Raw genomic sequence first — 12,185 nt, forward strand, 5'->3', positions numbered from 1 at the left:
CCTGCCAGACTGTCCCACAGCACCCTGGTCACTGTTCTTGCTGTGGCAGGAGCAGCTGGGTGGTTTTGATGAAAGCCAGGTTCTCCCTGGGCTGGTGTTAGCAAACTCCTTCTGCTCTGCTGGAGTAGCAAAGGCAGGAGACTGCAGCAGCCTTGGCATGGTCCGGGTAGACACAGGAATTCCACATTCATGCCCTGAAGCTCTGGGCTGTTTTAGAAGGCATTCATGCAAAGCTTGCTTGCAGCCACAGTTTGCTGTATCAGAAACTGTTACCTTTCCCTCTGCCAGGCAGCCCTGATTTCCCTGTGGGTTTGGGGTAAAGACAACAGGATCTCCTTGTCTCAGCAGCTGCCCTCCTGCTTGTCGTTGAGTGCTCTAGGAGATAAGCTGAGTGCAGTTCTGCTTTTTTTCCCACCAGGCAGGGGATCTATTTGGAAATCATTTCAAAGGCATGTGATGTGGGCTTAGCCCAATGTAAATAGACCCAGCCTGCTCATTTCCCACGTGATCAGCAAAGGTGGATGCCTCTGCTTTTGAGGAGGTTCGTCATGCCCAGGGTCCTTCTGAGGTGTTTCCGATTGCATGGCTGAACTTCCCTGGAATCTCTCAGGGACAGGCAGTGATAGGACCTGAGAGAATGGCTGGAGTTTTGTCCAGGGAGGATTAGTTTGGACATTAGGGAAAAGGTTCTTCCCTGGGAATGGGCACAGCCCCGAGGCTGCCAGAGCTCCAGGAGTGTTTGGACACTATTCCAGGGATGCACAGGGTGGGATTGTTGGGATGTGTGTGTGCAGGGTAGGAGCTGGACTGGGTGATCCTGGTGGGTTCATTCCAGCCCAGGATATTCTGTGATTCCTCAGCTTTGCTGTTGCTTTGTGCAGCTCTGAAGAAGTCACAAGGATGGCCTGGTGGTTCTGGCCAGTGGAGCAGTTTGGAGCCAGATCTCAATGTGTGTCCCTGTGTGCAGGGAGGGACACAGCAGGGCCCAGGCTCTGCTCTGGGGACAGCAATGGCACCAGAGGAATGAGCAGGGACTGAGCCCAGGGAATTCCACCTGGACACGAGCAGGAACTCCTGCCCTGAGCAGTGACCAAGCCCTGGACAGTGACCAAGCCCTGGACAGGCTGCCCAGAGAGGGTGTGGAGTTTCCCTCACTGGGCATATTCCAGACCCATCAGGATGCAATCCCATGCCCTGTGCTCTGGGATGGGCCTGCTGGAGAAATGAGCTGGGAGCAGCACCCACTGTGGTCCCTTCCAGTCTGACCCATTCTGGGCTTCTGTGATTTATACTGCCCTCTTCATGTCTGCTAAAGACTGATGTCCCTGGAATTGCTGTGGAATAGTCCCTGACCTCTTGGGCCAGAGATTTGCCCATTTGCAAATCCTGAGTCTGAAATTCACACCTGGGATGTCCTACGGGTCTCTTTGTTTGCTCACTCCTCCTGTAGTACCAGAGGTCTGAGTTAATGACAGGGGATCTCCCAGGAGCAATTTTCCCTCTTCCTCTTACAGCTTCTGAGGATTTTGGGACTCCCAGTAGAACCAGCAGTTCGAGTTTCCCCTCTGGCTCTTTCAGGACCTCCTGTCCTGGCTTTGGCTTGGAAATCTGTGTCCTTCATTTGTTTTCTTGTGCTGTCATGAGGGGATTGAGGAAACCAGACTCCTCACAGCTCAGCTCTCAGGGAAGGAGCAATCCTTCAGAGTCTTCTCCCTAAACCTGTGTCTGATTCACCCAGGAGATTGATCCTGTCATTTTCCACACCTTCTTCTCAAGCAGAGTGTCCTCACTGCAGCACTGAGGGCACCAGCAGTGCTGGGCTGAGCAGCTCCATGGCTGAGCTTTGGCGTGGAGGGCTGACCCTGTGCCCTTGGAATTTGTGACATGTGGGAATGATGGGATCAGGTGGGGATAGGATCACCCACTGGTGAAAAGCAGCTGTGTAAAAAACCCTGGTTGGTGTTGCCACCTGCATGTGTCAGTCTGCTGGAGCTGGGTTTCTGTATCTGACAGGAAAATTGAAGAGGTGTGATCGACCTTCATCCACCTGTGCACTGAGCTGTGGGTGCTGTGGGTGCTTTAAGGTCCCTTCCAACCCAAAACATTCTGTGATTTTGTGAGGTCACTCAGCTAACTGGCAATGGAGGGGAAAAAAAAAAGGGTAATAGTCTAAATTATTCTGAATTATGCAACCAATGGTCACTGCATGCACTAGGACTTAGGGAAATGATGTGCGCCAAGAAAACCTCTAGGAAAGGGATCTGGGTCATGTTTGGTTTTTCTATTCTGATGATAGCCAACTATTCTTGGAATTTAAATCACATTTTATGGGGAGAAAAATTTGTGGTAGCCCCAAGCCATGAAAATTCAGATTTCGTTTTGTTTTTTTTAGGAAAAGAAAGCACGCAGCAAAAGTTGAAATGAAAAAGCTAATGAAACCCATATCGCACTGAGCACTTGCACCAAAACTTTATAAACATGAAAGAAAATATTCTTAAGTAAGCTAATGCCCCTTGAATAAGGACGACTTTCTGTGATCCACTCTGGTAGGGTTTGGACTATGCTGTAGGGAAAATAATGAGATATTTATGTCAAATAATATTTTTCATATATTTTACTTAAAGCAATTTGTTCCAGACTGATTTCTGCGCCCCCACGTCTGTTTTATAATATGCATCATTTTTATACTGGCTGCAAGAATCCAGATTCCAAAATTTTTAGGGTTTTGCATTGTTTTGCAAAGATAAATGTTAATTGTGCAGGCAGGGCTTTAATTTCAAGGTGAAGGGTAAATATGTGAAGACTTCCCAGGAAATTTAATACACTACTAGCTTAGAAAAGGAGGAAGTGGCGGAAGGAAGGAAGTGGCGGAAGGAAGGAAGTGGCGGAAGGAAGTGGCGGAAGGAAGGAAGTGGCGGAAGGAAGGAAGTGGCGGAAGGAAGGAAGGAAGGAAGGAAGGAAGGAAGGAAGTGGCGGAAGGAAGGAAGTGGCGGAAGGAAGGAAGGAAGGAAGAAGGAAGGAAGGAAGGAAGGAAGGAAGGAAGGAAGGAAGGAAGGAAGGAAGGAAGGAAGGAAGGAAGGAAGGAAGGAAGGAAGGAAGGAAGGAAGGAAGGAAGGAAGGAAGGAAGGAAGGAAGGAAGGAAGGAAGGAAGGAAGGAAGGAAGGAAGGAAGGAAGGAAGGAAGGAAGGAAGGAAGGAAGGAAGGAGGATGAAACCTCAAAATGCAGATGGGCATTATCAATGTAATGTCATGGATGGGGGAAAGCCATCAAACATTGGAAAAGTGCAGGTTGGGATAAATAATTTTTGGAATTCCTGTCAGCTGGGATGCAGTGCTGTGCTTGAGCTCCCCGTGGCCTTGAGAAGCCGCAGAGACACGAACGTGTGGCAGGGAGCATCCAAAGAGCCCCGCTCCGACGGCAGGGAAAGTCAATTAAAGGAACAGGTTTGATCATAAACCTCCTGGAAAATGCGAGGATATTAAAGCCGGCTGGATAATTAGCATAATTACATCACAGCCAATGCAAAGGAGATCATCTGAAGGGATGTTGTGCTGTGGGAGCTCGGCTCCGACTGGTAGTGCATGTTGAACGACAGACTAATAGACTGCTCCGGGGAACAGAGCAGTAAAATCTTGTTATGAATTTGTTTATCAAGAATGCAGGGATAGGGAGGAACGGCGGTGGCAGTTAGTTGGCTGAATTATTGCTTTTTTAACCTTGCTTTCTGCTGATAGTCTTTGTCAACACCTGGGCATCCTATTTACTTTAGGGGCAGGGGGAAAAGCAGGAGCTGGCAGAGAGCCTTGGGGCCACGAGCACTGTGAGCACCTGCAAACAGGAGACACTTTGTGTGGCTGTTTCTCTCTCTTCTCATGTTGCCTTTCCACACTCTGCTTCTGGCTCTGCTGGTGCTCCAGGAGCTGGATCTGGCTCCTGCACCAGTGTTGATCTGTTTTCATAGGATCACAGAGACATTTGGGTTGGGAGAGGGGACTTAAAATTTCATCCAGTGCCACCCCTGTCATGGAAGGGACACCTTCCACTATCCCAGGGTGCTAGAAGCCCCATCCAACCTGGCTTTGGGCACTTCCAGGGATGGAGCAGCCACAGCTTTGCTGAGTAGCTTGTGCCAGCTCCTCTTTTCACCAAGGTGGGAAGAGGAGTGCTCCACAACTTAGAGGTGATAAAAATCTACTGGGAAAATTTAAGATACTTTCTTCAATGTCCTGTTTTCCTTCTCTGTGGGTTTTCTGAGTAACTTGAGAGTGTCCCCTGTGTGTTTTTGATTTAGGCATAATTGTGCCCGTGCTGTTGTCAGTCCAGGCTCTCCCCCCCCATGGCACCTTGAACCCACTCACCAATTTGGGTCATATTTAACAGAGGATTTATCTTGTCCAATCTTGTAGGGCCACCTCAGGGAAGATCCATGCCTCTCACCCTGCCCCAATGTGAGCTTGGTGTTTCTCTTCTGTTTGGTTTGCCTCTGGTGAGCCAGTAACATCTGGCCAGCCAGGAACTGGGGATTCAGCCTGGATGGGAATGAGATAAGAGGGAACAATCTCCTGGTGGCTTCCCCAGCTGTGGAAGGGATTGGAATGCAATGGAAGATCTGGGAGTAAATCACCAGGGGTGGATGCTTGGAGGATAATAATGCATTATGGGTTATGAGTGACACTTCATATCCGACTGCAGCCAACACCAAGCATCCATCCTGGCAGTGCCCTGGGTCTCAGCAGGATCAGGCTGGTTGGATCCTCCACCAAACTGCTGAAGTTTTCCTGCACAAGCATGTTCTGTCTGAATTTCAGTGCTGGGATCATACTCTGGTGCTGCTGCTGTGGCGTGAAAAGTACTGATTTTAAATTACACCTTTTAAATTAGCTACTGCCTTCTACAGGAGTGCAAAACAATGCCAAAATCCTTTACAAATGCCGAAGTTCCAAGCAATTTTTGCAGTTCTACTCCACCCTGGTGAGGCCCCATCTGGAGCTCTGCATCCAGCTCTGGGGTCCTCAGAAGGCTCTGGAGCTGCTGGACCAAGTGCAGAGGAGACCATGGAGATGCTGCCAGGGCTGACACCTCTGCTCTGGAGCCAGCCTGGGAGAACTGGGGGTGCTCTCCTGAAGAAGGGTCTGGGCACACCTTATTGCAGACTCTCAGCACCTGATGGGGTTTTGGAAGAATCTTGGACACAGTTTTTTTTTAGCAGGACCTGATGTGACAGAGCAGGGGGTGATGGCTTTAAATTGAAGGATTGTCAGCTTAGAATACATGTAAGGAAAAATATGTTTATGCTGAGAGTGCTGAGGGTCTGGCATGGGGTGCCCAGAGCAGCTGTGGCTGCCCCTGGATTCCTGGAAGTGCCCAAGGTGAGGTTGGATGGGGCTTGGAGCAGCCTGGGACAGTGGGAGGTGTCCCTGCACATGGCAGGAGTGGAACTGGGTGAGCTTTAAGGTCCTTTCCAACCCAAACCATTCTTGGATTCTATTTCATGATTCTAAGTCATGTTGAGGAGAAGATGCACTTGTGATATCAGATAGGAGCAGTTCTTGTCTGGGAAACCTCTTGCTGCTTAGTGGGAAATTAAGATGTGCATTTCTTTCCTTTCTCTGCCAGCAGCTCCTCTTCCAGTGCATTTAGCACCAGAAGATCTTCCAAACACTCTGGTTCCCCGCTGAACGTGAATCCTGCCCTGTGTTTGCTTTGGCATTTTTGCTGGAGGCTGCCAGGACCTGGAAAAAAGCACACGTGCAGGAAAGCTTGTGGTGCAGGTGTAATGCCAAGGTGGGTGCTGGATCCTGAGCCTGCTTAAAGCCTCTCATCCCCTGCCCTGGGGCGGGGAGATGCTGGCTGAGGGGAGCAATAAATGATGCTGCTCTCACAGGTGCGGTGAGATCCAGACCACAGACTTAAGAGAGCAGAACAAGACCTAACAACTAATTACAACAACTAACAACTAATCTAACAACTAATTGTTGAGTCTTTGTGGTGTCCAAACCCAGCTTGTTCCCAGGAGGGAGGGGAAAGCATCATGGATCTTTCATGTCCTCAGGCTCCCGTGGCTTTGCCCATGTGACCAAAGGCGGGCACTCAGCTGCCTGTGGGCAAGATGGAAAACTAATCCCAGTTTGGGCCCTGGCTGTCGTGGAGTTCAATTAATCGTTGTTCTAAGATCTTCTTTGATGGGGAGGCCTTATTGGCATCTTGGGCTTGTGACAGCTCAGTTGCTTTTTAATCTTAGCTACTTGGATGGCATGTGAGCACTCTTTACACTGTTATAAAGTTAATTTGGGTCTCCTGTATGACCGCAGTGGCTGGCACAGGATCTACCAACCCTAGATTTCCTATGGCTAAGTCAAGCTTACACTCAATATCCAGACCACACACTGAAGAGAGCAGAACAAGACCTAACAACTAATTGTTGAGTCTTGGCAGCCTTCTGTGGTGTCCAAAAGCACCTTGTTCCCGGGAGGAAGTGGGGGGGAACATCGGGATCTTTCCATGTCCTCAGGCTCCCGTGGCTTTGCCTGTGTGACCAAAGGCAGGCACTCAGCTGTCCGTGGGCAAGATGGTCAAACCCAGAGAAAACACGCTCGGATTTCACAGCTTTTAGCTGAGTAAAATGAAATGAAATATCCACCTGATGGCAGCAGAGAACGGGGAATGAGGAGGGAGCCCGGGCTGGCTGCACGGTCCCCAGCCCCGCTACCACTCAATTCGCGAACTGCGTTGGGGGGATTCCCAAAATGTGGAATTGCTTTGGTGATGTGGCTTTGCCATGGGGACAACCGATGTCCCCTGTCCCTGGGCGAGCCCACTGCCATAATTTGGAGAGGAAAAGGCCCTGTGGGGTTCAGGCAGCCCTTTTGGGGGTGGCAGGGCACGATGAGCATCATGAAGTGCGTGGTGTGGTCGGAGGGTGGATTCTGCCCAGCAGCAGCATCCCCAAAACCCCTGTGCAGAGGGCTGAGATGGCACAGCATCAGAATGGGTGCTCACGGTGTCCCTGCCAAGGGTGCTGGCCCTGGACAGTGTCCCTTCAGCCCTGGGCATGGTCCTGGGGGTGGCTGTGGGTGCCAGGGGGAGCGGGACAGTGGGATGTGGATGGAGCAGCAGGAATTTGGGAGCTTCCCATGAGGTGTTCGAGCAGAAGAGCCCTCAAACCAAAACTGAGGGGTTGTTTTGGAGGGGAGAGAAGAACTGAGAAGCAGGATGAGGGCTGGTGCTGAAGCATCTCTTGGGGAAAGGGGTGAGGTCGGTGATCACATCTTGGAACGGGCATTTTGCTGCAGAGCACAAATGGCTTTTCTGGCCATGCCACCAGCATCTTTCCAGGATTTGCTGGAAAAGGCAAGGATGTGGGTCTTCCCATGTGCCACAGAGTCATGGCAGTCATCTGTGGCACACTGCACTGAAAAAACTTCTTTTTCTCTTAACTGAAACTCTGGTTGAGGAATAATCCTAATCCTGCTGTTTTAAACTTCGGTTCTGACAAACTGTTTGGGTCATGGGATGGGAATTTAAGAAAAGTTTTAGGGAATGTCTCAAAGGAACACTTTTTAAGCAAAACAACTTCTTGTATTTTAAATATTTCCCATTTTGAATTAGATTCTGTTGGGAAAAATATTCTTTTAAGTGCTCCATTTGAAAAAAGGTGCAAAGCCTCTCCTGCATCTTCCCTCCCCAAACCCTGCTGGGATGTCCCCACCATTGCCATCAGCTCAGGTCACCAGCCAGGAAAGAGGATCCTCTGCTGCCATAAAAACGTGGTCCTGCTTCATTCCAAAGCTGGTTCTGTTTCCAAAACCAGCCAGGGAGTGGAAGCTTGTTTTAATCCCAAAGATAAGTCCTGTGCCGGTCCCTAATGCCCAGGCTCTTGTTTTGATGTATTTCAAGGGACCAAAGGAAAAAAAAAACAAACAAACAACAAGAAGGAACAGATCCCAACATAACTGTGTGAAAACTATTACATTTATTGGAAACTACCATGAGGAAAAATTTATTCATGGTAGGGGTTGTCCAGGCCTGGCACAGCTGCCCAGGGCAGGGGTGGATTCCCCATCCCTGGAGGGGTTTAAAAGCCATATGGATGTGGCATCTGGGGACGTGGGTGAGTGTTGGGCTGGGCAGTGCTGGGGAAAGGTTGAAGTCAATAATCCTGGAGCGCTTTTCCAGCCTGAATAATTCTGTGATTCTGTGCTGGCAGAGCAACACAGACGTTGTGTGAACCTGAAAAAACAAATGTGCAAGGTCACTGCTGCTGTTGTAGGCTTTGAGGAGCTGGCTGGTCTTTGTGTGATTCCTGTCCCATTGATGAGAATAATTGAAAAATAGTATTTATATCCCCATGACCTTGCAGTGACCAAATAATCAGAGCAAGCCATTGATTTGGTGTCAGGTGAAGTCCAGTTGGGAGCAGGCAGTGAGGAGAGGGAGGGCAGCCTTGTTTGAGGACCAAGGAAAGCTGAACAAGTTGATTTCAAAGACCTTCTCATTCTGCATTCAAAGCAGACCTTTAGCTAGTAATATTAAATGCTAACAAAAGAGACTCTGGTCAGTTGTGGGTAATAAACTATTAATTGGAGCTTTGTCAGAAACGACTCTTGACCTTTGAGACAAGACAATGAGCAATTGGGGGTCCTTTGTTCCCATGCTCTTGACTCCAGCAGTGTCAAATGTTGGATACAGGTGAGTTATGGTGTTCTTCCCCTTTGGGAAAGGTGATGCCCGGTAATTTGAGGATATTCAGCAACTTAGAAACTAATTAGTTTAAAATTAAATTTTCCACTCTGCCAGGCCAAGCACAATAAGGCGAAGCCTTAAGACACAAGAGAGCACTTTAGAAAGGAGTGAAGGGTGACTGGGCACATGGAAGATGCCAGCGTGCCTTTCAGGCAGATCCAGGCTCCCTAATTAGGTGGAACACAAAGCTGTGCCCTGGCTGCTGCAGACCCGAGCTGCTGCCAATGCCCGTGGGGTCCCAGAAAGCTGCCAGGGAGGGGACAGGTCCCCCTGATGTCCCCAAATCCTCCCCGTGCACCACTTTGCCGTGGGATGGTCTCTGCCCACCTGTACCTGCAGTTTGTTTTCGCTCTCCTCCCTTGTGCTGTGCGCAGCAAACCGGGAGGATAAAATAAGCTCAGCTGCCCAACTGAAGACCATTTAAAATTTTAAAAAATTCTTTAAATTAATTGTGGGCAGAAAAGATGGGCTTGCAAGGCACTGCTGTGCCTGTTACATCCCACTGCTGATCCAGCTGAAATCTGAAGGCTGGAGACCCAAATCCCAACTCTTCCCTCGCACTTGGATTTCCTTCATTGTGCCTCTTGCCCTCAAAGGCCCGCTTTGCTTAAAACTTGTGCTCCCCCTTCCCAAGGTCCTGGTACAGCCCCAGATTTCTGGGAGGCTGTTTGTGGGCTCCTTCCCACCCCATGGTCATCCCAGCTGCTCACCACAGGGACCAGGGCCACATCCTCCCTTCCTGGCCAAACTCGTGGTCACTGTGGGGCGTGCTCAGTGTGGACACAAATTTATCTGTGGTGGGGAAGGTGAGCTTTCCTCATGGCGTGTGCTCCACTGTCTGCTGGAACCTGTCCACTGCACCAAAACTCTGCAAGCATTTTCAGGATTGGGCTCTAGTGGAGTAAAGCCTGCTAGGTGGGAATCTCCTCTTGAGCGTTGTCAGGTTATAATTAATTTGGGTAGCTATGGAAAGGTGTTTTTTTTTAAAAAAAAACAAAACTAAACTAAACAAAACAACAATAAAACCAAACCAACAAAAACAAATAAAAAATCAAAAAGAAGCCCCCCACAAAACCACCACCAACCAAAAAAAAACCCAACAAAAAAACCACCAAAAACCAAACCACAAAACAAAAACCAAACCACCAAAAAATCAACCAAAGCAAGAAGATCTTTCTGAATGTCCTCAAACTACTTTTTGAAGTACAAACAAACCCCAGGAAGGGTTATGTTAATAATGCTAAAAGCTTTCCCCAAGCCCCCAGAAGCTCCAAGCCCCTTCTCCAAGCCAGCTCTGTACCATCATCCTCTTATCCTGTGGTTAGCATCGCTGAACGCTGGAGAAACTGTAATTGTTCATAAGCAAAGTAGCACTTCCCAAAGTACAGTATTTGTTTAATGGATCGTTAAACTGATATAAATAATGCTGAAGCAAGCATGGAAGCAATGAGGATGTGAAAGTAATTACACAGGGAAACTTGGAGTGTGACTGTCCGCTCTCACAGGCTGTGGTGAGGATTAAACCAAGCTCAGGAGAGGTTTAACTCTCCAAAACACCCTTTTAGGTTTGTGCATTTCCTTTCCTCTTAAAGAGAAAATTCTGGGGATGGGCTCTGACCTTTTTACCTTGTTCCTGGAATGATTTCCTCTCTAATGATTTCATCAAGATCAGTGAAATTAAATTAAAAAGGAAAAAAAAAAAAAGATCATTGCTTCTACAGCTGCGGGAGTTGTTGGCAGTGAAATGAATGAAAAAACCATGCCACTTCTGGAGAAGATTTTGGAGGTGTCCTAGTGTATCTAACATCCGTAGATTCAACTTCCAGAGGGGGAACTCAGTGACCATTTTAGTTGACCGGCCAGAGAATCTACTGCAGTTTTGACTTGTTCAGGTGTGTAGTTTGGTAACTCACTGCAGGGCTTCTTGGGCTGCAGATAATTTATCTTTTCTCCTTCTTTCTTTTTTTTTTTTTTTTGGGGGTTTTTTTTGGGGTTTTTTTTGAGAAATAAGATCTCTCAACATTGCAGCTGGAGGAAAACAGTGTGGTTGGGCTAAAGCCTCATCTGTGCACTGGTCATCTCCAATCACTCTGACCTTTACTGCATGGGGAGATAATTTAGTGCTCTGAAAATGCCCATTATCAGCCCCAGTGCAGCCTCACTGGCTGGTGCAGACGTACAATCAATGGAAGTTTGTTATTCTGTTCATTATTACTTAAGCTAACATAAACACATTTGCCAATAATCAAAAACATTGCACTGGAGAGCATCATTGCACCAATAATTTCCATGTTCCGTGTACAGCATGGAGGAGCACTTGGGGGCTCCTAATATCTAAATTCAAACTCTAATCTGAGCAGTGGAAAGCACAGCATCTTCAGGCTCCTCATCTCCAGGACCATGAGCTTTAAAATGAACTGTTGGGAGCCCCTTGCTGACGAAGGGCTTATTCAGTCATAGAACCCTCACATAATGGTTTGGGTTGGAGGAAACTTTAATTATCACTTCATTTCAGCCCTGCTGCCATTGTCAGGGTGGTCACCCACTCAGTCAGGTTGCTCAGGCCCCATCCAGCAGCCCTTACATGCCTGCTGGGTGCACCGTGAGGACATGAGGTCTTCATGGGCCTCTGCTCCAGGCACCCTGTGCATTGGAGAGGAGTTAATATTCCTCTTTTTGCATCAAGAGCTGAGTTCTGGGCTGTCTGCTGTGTCTTGGTATCTAAGAGCTCTGGATTTCATCCCTCCAGTGCTTCTGGATGCCTGTGGGTCAATGTGATGTGGGGAGAGGGTGATCCCCATGGAGGGATGCATGTCTTGCTCAAAGCCCTACCATGCTGTAAACAACACCTATGAAACCCTGACCCACCTAAGGTGCCCAGACCATTTTTATTTTTTTGGACATCCAGAGGGACCTACCAACCTCCCTTGCAGGTCTATTACGTTTTTGGACATCCAGAGGGACCTGCCAGCCTCCCTTGCAGCTCCTCACTCCTCCCCACTCTAACCCCAGCCCTGGAGCTCAGTGCTGTGTTTTGTGGAGCCAGCAGCATCCAGGGATGCAGGCAGAGCAGGCTGTGACACCCAAGGGTGCCTGGCGTGTGGGATTTCCCTGTTTTTCCATGGAAAGTGAGAGATCCAGCTCTCCCACCTGCCTGGACCTGGAGAGGGCAGCAGAGAAAAGCGGAGCGTCCTTGGCTGCGAGCGCCTGGATGGAGCAGGAGCAGCTGCGTTGCAGTATCCAAACACACTTCTCTGTGAGGAGGGTAATTTAGAGCAATTACACCGATTATTATTGCTTTTCTAATTAGTGCTTTTCCTACAGAATTAGCTGAGTGTTTATTAGGAGCCGCTTGTTGCCAATAGCTTAACTGCTTCACTACCAGTTTTTATCAAACATTAGAGTGGCTTAATTTTATTATTATTTTTCCCCCCCCCCCCCT

The sequence above is a fragment of the Zonotrichia leucophrys genome, chromosome Z (genome assembly GCF_028769735.1).
Source record: "Zonotrichia leucophrys gambelii isolate GWCS_2022_RI chromosome Z, RI_Zleu_2.0, whole genome shotgun sequence".
NCBI classification, from domain to species: Eukaryota; Metazoa; Chordata; class Aves; order Passeriformes; family Passerellidae; genus Zonotrichia; species Zonotrichia leucophrys.